This window comes from Momordica charantia (assembly GCF_013281855.1).
Source record: "Momordica charantia cultivar OHB3-1 chromosome 10 unlocalized genomic scaffold, Mcharantia_2.0 BLBB01000010.1, whole genome shotgun sequence".
NCBI lineage: Eukaryota > Viridiplantae > Streptophyta > Magnoliopsida > Cucurbitales > Cucurbitaceae > Momordica > Momordica charantia.
The window spans coordinates 13,101,034-13,109,904 of NW_028275158.1; the positions used below are offsets into that span (position 1 = coordinate 13,101,034).

General features: G+C 41.1%; 1 long non-coding RNA gene across 1 annotated transcript; it reads left to right on the forward strand.

Moving 5' to 3' along the window:
• The first annotated feature begins 1,012 nt into the window (after window positions 1-1,012).
• On the forward strand, window positions 1,013-3,050 carry LOC148208586 (uncharacterized). The gene is made up of 3 exons (XR_015788485.1): window positions 1,013-1,140; window positions 1,706-1,749; window positions 2,788-3,050. It is a non-coding gene; the product is annotated as an uncharacterized LOC148208586 (long non-coding RNA).
• The last annotated feature ends 5,821 nt before the right edge of the window (window positions 3,051-8,871 follow it).

An 8,871-nucleotide genomic window follows, 5' to 3' on the forward strand; every position in this document is an offset into this window, starting at 1 on the left:
GGACTATAAGAAGTCATTCACCGATGTATCGCTCTACATCAAAACTCATGTTAATCAATAAAAGAAAAATTACAAAGCCAAACTTCAAACGTTCAATTGTTCACATGGTTGCTCACCCTATCATCTACACAAAGCAATGTAGCTTTGATAAATTTAATAAATAACTTCCGGAAGCTTTCCCAAGGAATTTCAATGACCAAAACAGTTAATTCCTGTTGTGTTGGCGATTCGAATTCTATTTATTATTTTCATATTTACTTAATCAAATGGATCACTGAATATGAATTTGGCATGCTTGTGTTTGAAAACGGGTTTCGAATACTGTGGTTCAAGTATTGAAATTTTTGAAAACAACATTTTTATGTTTTCAGTGTTTTTAGATTTTGAACTTGAAACTTTAAAATGCAAAATTACATTAAAAAAGATAAAAACTTTGATAAATATGTTATTTTATGCTATAAACCCACTTCATTTTTGTTAAAATTAAAACATGTAAAAATAATATATTAGAGGTTATATAATATTGTAAAATTACAATTATACAAAATTTATAACGAAAATGTTAATAAATTAATTAATATTATTTTCGGCTGAACTAAATATTTAGTTGGTAATTACCACTAGTTTACAAATAAATTATTAAACATTACTAAACATACCTCAGACAATTTTTTAAATTGAGATTCAATTTTCAAATTTGCTACCAAACACATATTTGAAAACACTGAAAACAAAGAATACAACTTTATTTTTCAATGAATCATTTGTTTTCAAATTTCATGTAATGACCGTTTGGAGTAAAAAATAAATAAATAATAAGAAAAATTGGAATAAGGGCATTTTGGTCGTTGGATAAAAAAAGAAAAAGAAAATGAATTTTTACTTTTGTGTTTAAAAAGAAATTGGAAAATTGAAAAAAAAGGGGTGCAAGTATGTGTGGTGTAAGAGGACACGTGGTGGTAAGAAAAATTAGATAAAAAAAAAGAGGAAAGGAAAAGAAAGAAAATAAAGGAAAAGAGAGAGAACGAAAAGGAAAAAGGAGGAAGAAAAGGGGATCTTGGTGATTTCAACCGAAACATAAGGAAGAGGAAGATTTTGATGGTGATTGTGAGCCGGATTGAAGAACCAACCTTAGAAGTGGTAATTAAAGTTGTTTTTATTTGAAGGTTTGGGAAGAAATACGGGTTGAAGAGAAATAGTTTATGGGTTTGTTGTTTTGCCTAAGAAATCTCTTGAAATAGGTGTTGAACTTGGATTTCTGGTTTACGTGAATATGCGTATCGATGAGTTAGCTTCAATTTATGCGTTTTGGTCACAGATCTGGATTGGTATAGTTTGTAGAATAAGCTAAAAAAAAGAAATGGAGCAGAAGAAGCCATGGTATGGTGGTTTTGGATTAAGGAACAAGATGATGAATAGTAGAGGGGAGAGAGTGGTTTTTAAATTAAATAAAAAAAGGAAAAAAAAAGAAGAAAATGTTGGAAAAATTGTGCTATTTGCGTGAAATGGAGTGAAGAAAGAGAAATTTAATGGGTTCGGTGGGACCCACTTGTAAGAAGAAAAAGTAGTGAGTTATAAATGAAGAGAGAGAATGGGGAATTTGGGGTAATTGGGTTATTTTGAAGCTATTGTGATTAAAGTTTGAATTAAGTTATGTTGAAATTGGAATTAAGTGAAATAATTTGGTATTAAATCGATATTTCAGGTCAAGCGGAAATTGGTACAGCGCACAACTCCCTTAAAGGATTTGTGAGTGGTTATTTTATTAAATATTTTTTGATATTATCAACTCCCTTAAAGGATTTGTGAGTGGTTATTTTATTAAATATTTTTTGATATTATTATTGATTTGTGAGTGGTTTATTTTGGAAATGTTTTTAGAAGTTTATCATGATAGAATTTCAAGAAAGTACATATATTATGTATGATTTAGCATTTCTGCTGAGAATTGAAGAAAATGTGTTAGAAAGAATTATTTTAGAAATGTTTATTAGAATTGAGAAATGCTTTATAATTTAAAGAAATGTGTTCGAGAAAGTTATGAAATGTTATTTAGAAAGAGATTTCAGAAAATAATATTAGAATTTCATGAAATGTTTTTAGAAAGAAAGGTTTTAGAAATGATTTGAGAAAGAAAGAAATGTTCCTAGAAAGAAGAAAGAAAGAATTTTAGAACAGTTTATGAGATTGAGAAAGAAGTTTTCAAACCACCATGTTATTGTATCCAGGTGATTACCCGTATGCTATTTGAATGTGTTTCTATAGTATACCAAGAAATAGAAGGTCTTTGGGACCATTTACTCCACGTGTTGAGAGACTTATTTTGCTGTGTATATTGAGATTACTCTATGTCAGTAGACCAGAAATATAATTATTCGGCTGTGCGTATTGAGATTACTCTACGCTAGTAGACCAGAATAGAATGTGGATACATGTGTGGTGTTGAGTTTTCTAAACCTATTTATTGGTTGAAAGAAAATGTTTTATATGATATTAGAAAGTGTTTTCCTAGTTTTGTTTAATGTTTCAGGAGAACGATTTACAAATTTATTTAGAGAATGCGTGTTGTTACACGTTTATTATGAGAAAGTCTTTATGAGTTTTAGTTTCTCAAGTTTTATGAGATTTAATGGGAATATTTATTAGAACGGTTTTATAAGGTTTGTTTTGCAGAACTTCGAAACTTCAGCTGTTTATGAAAGAAGTTTTACAATATTATTTTTTTTGTATTAATTTACCACCCACTGAGCTTTTCAGCTCACTCTTTACCCTTTGTTTTCCCTTCAGGTTGTATCTGAGGTTCAAAGAGAGAATGGACCAGTTTCTGCCACCCAGAGTCGTTAAGAAATTGCATATCATCTGTAGTTACATCATGAATAGTGTATCTAGAAGAAATTTAAGAATAGAAGTGATGCTAAAAGTTAGTGTAAAAGTCTAGAAGATTTTCGACTATAGACTCTGCACCTAGTGGGGTCCATGGTCAGCGCGGTCCGTTCTTAAACTAGTAGGTTTTCTGGGACGAGTCGTGTCATTTCGATTTTCAGATCACCAACCAAACACACATTTAGTTTCTCAAGAAAGAAGTTTCAAAGATATGAAGTTGATGACCACAACAACTAACCTCCATCATGTTTTTGGCAACATGCATATTTTCTAATATCATTTTTTTTTTGGAGAAATAAATAAACTAGAGAGGAAATTAAATATATGAAGATAAAAGCCAACAGACTAGTACATGAAAATAAGAATGAAGGAGCAAGAATAACCAACCATATGGAACAACTAGGTAATTATATGAAGATGTTGACCACCATTCAACTGGCAGAGGAATTTAATGACAAAATAAAACTCGTGACTCCGAGAGAGATAGCTAACATTTTGTGCAATTTTACCAAATCAATGACAATTAGAGTATATTTTTTAAAAAAATCAATGAAGGTTTTCTTCATTACTTCAAAAAGTGGTGATCTGCAAGAAACAGTAGTAACAATCTCCAAAGGCAGCGAATTCTCATGATTAAAGAAAACTATTCCACCAATAACAGTATCGAGCACATTGGTTTTCATTTTTGCAAAATTGCCAATATGTTGAAAGTGAAGAGTTGTCATTATATCAAAAGTAAACGCTGAATACCTCTGTGTATTTGTTTATGCAAGGGTTTGCACAACGGTTCTTCACGAATCAAGCTCGAATCCGGTCTTCAGTTCCGACCTGAACACCAGGGTGGACCTGCACAAGAGGGTAAGCACTCCGACGCTCAAGTCAGTATAGGTCGGACTCCGTATTTAGTTCGAGGTGAGATTCGATACCTGAGCGTGAAATGAAGCCCTCTATTTATAGGTGATGGATCCGACAGTACACACGACCGGCGGTTATATGTCTTTTCTCATGTCGAACCTGTCGGGTTCCAAGCAAGTCGGACCCAAGCCAGGTCGAACCTTGATGCCCATACTTAGCCTTTTTATAATGGGCGAACCCGGTCTCCTCGGTAGGGCCGAGGTGGACCTAGGCAATCCCTCTTATTCAGTTTCTTCAAACACCAATAAGAGTCCTCCACGTGTCCTAGGTATATTTTACCCCCAAACATTGGTCCCCTCTCTGTCAGGTTCGATCTCGACCTGGCAGAGAAGTTTATCCGAATCCATTCTGGACACGTGACGACTTTTCATTTGTAGAGGGAATATGACCGTTGCGGAAGACGTTTCGATCTGCCAGGTTGTCAGAGCACTCAAGTATTCTGCCGTTGCATATCTCGAGAAGATCCTAGCCGCTCGTTGATAACACGTGTACGGCGCAAAGACTTTTTCGATTAGCTATAAATAGTCCCGAGATTTCAGGTCAAACCTCACGTTTCCCGAATTTCTGGAGTTCGATCTGAAACCAGCTCGAACCTTCCGTAGGTCAGTCATTCTTGTTTACTTCTTTTTCGAATATGGTGGTTTTCTTGTCTTCCCCTTCCAGTAGTGATAACCTAGGTAGTGCGGGTCGTACCATAAGTAGTTCGCCCCCAAAACCAAGTGATTCTGGGGAGGGCTTAGCTCGTAGGTTAGAGTCCGAGCTGGAAGAAATAGAGAACTTTAGGTTCTCAGATGATGGAGACGATAGTGATACCTCCACCTCGGGCCAGGGTCTGGAGTACCCTTCAAAGATGCCCGAGCACTATCTTGGACCCCTCCGTAGGGGGTTTAAAATTCCAAACGATATCCTTCTTAGGATTCCTGAGGAAGGGGAAAGAGCTGACAATCCTCCAGAGGGATGGGTCACTCTTTATGTAAAGATGTTTGAGTACGGCCTCAGACTTCCCCTTCATCCTTTTGCTCAGGAGTTCTTGAACCGAACTGGACTGGCTCCTGCTCAAGTGGCCCCCAATGGGTGGGGTGTCATTTTTGCTTTAGCCATTATTTTTTGGTTGCAAGCTCGGGATGAAGACGAGGCCGAGCTACTAAGTGTTGATCAGCTTCTTGGATTCTTTGAAGCCAAAAGGATAGCTAAGAAGCCTGGTTGGTACTACATGTACGCAAGGAAAGGCGCGGGTGGTATAGTCAAGGGGCCGACCTCCATCAAAGGATGGGTAGGTAAGTGGCTGGCAAAGGACGAGTCTGGTCGTGCCTTCTTTGATGTTCCCACTAGGTTTGGGAACTTAGGTATGGAGTCTTTCTTGTTTCTTTTCCTTTTAATTTCTTGCCTTTCACATCTAACTCGAACTTTTGTTTTTCTTTTGTGCAGTATCGATCAAACCGATTCCCGAGCTTGCTCAAGCCACCTTCGATACTCTCAAACATTACAAGGATCACTTCCCCAAGGGTCGGAAGGTCGGAACCTTGGTCACCGACAAGCTACTCTTGGAGTCGGGGCTACTGGACTACAACCCTTTGGTTCGTCCAATTGAAGCTTCAAGGCCGAACCCCGAGCTCGGTAAGCCGTGTTCGATCTTGACTTTAATCTTAACTTTCCTTTGATCTCTAACTTTCTGCTTGTTTACTTTGCAGCAATGGTGTGCGGATTCACTGGAAGTGTGAAGCGCAAGTCCAAGGGCCGTGCTCACGCCCTCAAGACCGTGGTGGGTACGGAACCGGCTACGCCTACGGTGCCGCGGACTGAGGCCCATGGTAACTCTGGGCCATCTTCTGAACTCCCCACCCCCGTGATCGAGCTAGACTTATCTGGGGATCGATCTGGAGAGAAGCGTCTAAGGGAGGAGTCCGAGGCGCTTGACATATCTCCCCTGAACGAGGTGAGGGGAGAATCTCCTTTGAGGAGAAGAAAAAGAAGAAGAAGACTTCCTCCTCCTCGGAGGCTGGGGCTCGTGGGACTCTGCCTACGAGCCATGCTGATTTGGTGGATGACCCCGAAGCTCGGATGGGGGGAACATCCGATGTGAGAATGCGGTTCAGGATGGAACCGTCAAGCTCCGGGGTGAAGGACCAGGTGTCCCGCATCTCGGCCACGTGCTTGGACCGCTGTCTGAGGAGAGCATCCAAGTTCGTAAGTGATCCTGGGTCCGTATTGCAGAGGACCATTGACAACGCTGCCGAGGTAAGACCTGCTTTTGTGTCACTTTATTTTCTCAATTTTCAGCTCGGACAAACCATTGTGTCTTTTGACTTTGTCAGGCGTTCGTCGCTTCCATTCATTCAGCGGTTATGATCAAAGCCGAGCTGGATGGAAGAGAGGCTTTGGCAGCGAAGGAGAGAGAGAACTCCTCTGCTGCCTTAGAGGCTCCCACCACGCTGAAGGGCGAGCTGCTAAAGGCCCGGCGCGAGGTGGATATTTTGAGGGCTGAGGTGGATGCCAAGGCCGAGCTTCTTAAGAAGGAGGGTGAGAAACACAAGGCCCACCTCCGAGCAGCCCATGCTATCACCAAAGGGCTGGAGAAGGAGAAATTCCAGCTCCTGAAGGAGAAGGACGACCTTGCTTAAGTCCTTGAGGAGAAGGATACCTCAATTGGGCGCCTTACGACCGAGCTCGAAGACCTGAAGGAGCGCCTTACCAATGGAACTCTGTTGGAGGAGTCGTTCAGGCAACACCCAGACTTCGATGGGTTTGCCAAAGACTTCAGTGATGCCGGCTTCAAGTTCCTGATGAAGGGCATTGCTGCCGACATGCCTCATCTTCAGATCGATCTCAGCGATCTTAAGAAGAAGTATTCTGAGAAGTGGGCTTCTGGGCCTAATGGTACTCCTGGCCCCCAATCACTGGTGGACAAGTACGTCAGGGAGCTGGAATCTGACTACTCCGACGTGGAGGAAGAGGATGCTCCTAGCTAAGAGCCTAATGAGGTCGGCACGACGCAAGAGGAGGTTCCTTCTCAGCAGGGCGGATCCCAAGAGGTCAACCTTCTGGGCTCCCAGGGCGAGCTGTCCTCCCACCTCGGAAGTAGCTGCGGCTCTCTTTCTCTTTTTTTTATTTTTTTTATTTTTGTAAGTTTCAGGGCAGAGCTGCAAGGTATACAAGCCTTGGCTCTGTCCTTTTAATCAATGAAATTTTCATTTCTCCACTTCTGTTTGTTCTTCTACTACCTTTTCCTTAAGCTTTTTAAACTTGCTTTTGTAAGTCGGAACTCATGTATGAATAACTTCATCTCGCACCTCTGACTCATCCTTCTAAAGGATAACTCTTTTCACATTGCCCCTTTTATCCAAGGTTTGAATTTGAGAGTTTCTTTTTATTGATCTTTAATATTTCTCCTCGAACTCGGAAGTCCAGAAGATAATATTAAGCAATCTTGAACTTTCTACATCTCGCCTTTAACTTAAGCGTTCAACGGTTTGAACTTTGAGTCTCTAAGTTCAAGTTTAACATTCACATCGCACCTCGAACTCATGGGTTTAGAGGATTGAATTTCTTGAACCTTCAACATCGCACATTTAACTTAAGCATTCAAAAGGATTGAATTTTGGTTCGTGATTGATTTTAACATCGCAACTCGAACCCGTGGGTTTTGAGGATTGAATTTGATCAATTTTTGCCTTTACCTTACCGATTTTAAATCTTAAGTCTTATGGGAGTCCGTGACCCCATTTAATTTTTGATCGAACTCGGAGTCATGAAATTAAATAACTCCGTTTATTAAAAGTTCCGTCCCTTGAAAATTTTTACAAGTCCATTTTAGGACTATTTTGACATTTCAAGGGTAATAGCGCTTCAAGTGCTCCGCGTTCCATGGATGTGCAAGCACTCTTCCTTCCAGATCGGCCAGCATATACGTCCCGGGCCGGACTATGCCTTTAACCTCGAACGGTCCCTCCCAACTTGGGTCAAGGGTGCCCACATGACTCTGAATTTTCCTTAAGACCAAATGTCCAACTTGGAAGCTTCGAGGTCGAACTCGGACATTGTAATGTCTGGCCATTCTGTTTTGATACTCTGGTAGGCGCAGCTGAGCGATTTCCCTTTTTTCTTCCAATAAGTCCAGGTTAAGGAGTAGCTCTTCTTCGTTCTTCGCTGGCTCGTACTGCTCTACCCTGTCCGTTGGTATGCCGAACTCAACTAGTACAACAGCTTCGGAGCCAAAGGCTAGCGAGAACGGAGTTTCACAAGTTGACTCCCTGGGGGTGGTCCGATATGACCATAATACTTCAGGTAGCTCCTCGGCCCACCTTCCCTTTCTGGAATCCAGTCTCAACTTGAGTCCTAGTTTTATGATTTTGTTTATCGCTTGAACCTGCCCATTTGCTTTTGGATGCGCAGGGGACGAACTGAGATGACTTATGCCCAGCTTTGGCTAAGGGCTGTCCAAGATTGAAGGGCTGTCCAAGATCTCGACCGGGACCGATCTAGCCTGGTCGGTCTCATATGCTGATGCCAATTTGGCTAAGGCATCCACATTGGAGTTTTCAGATCTTGGAACTTGACTCACCTCGTAAGTCCCGAACTGGGCGAGGTGCGATCTGACCTTGCTTAGATACTTTTCCATTCGGGGGTCCTTCGTTTGGTATTCCTCCTTAATCTGATTTACGATTAATTGGGAGTCACTAAAGACCTTGATGTGATCAGCCCCAAATCCTTTGGCCACGCGCAGGCCTGCTAGAAGTGCTTCATACTCGGCTTCATTATTTGAGGTCCGAAAATTGAATCGCAGAGCGTATTTAAACCGCTTGCCACCTGGTGCAAGTAAGAGGATCCTTGCTCCGCGCCCTTTCTCATTGGAGGATCCATCAACGTAGATTGTCCATGGAAGGTCGGCCCTGGCCAACTGAGGTGGTGGGGTGAGCTCTGCGATGAAATCGGCCATCGCCTGCCCTTTCAGCGCAGTTCTTGGCTCGAACTGGATTTCGTACTCGCTTAGCTCCATTGCCCACTTCATCAGGCGTCCCGATGTTTCCGGCTTATTGAAGATATTATTCAGGGGCAAGTTTGTAAGTACTATGA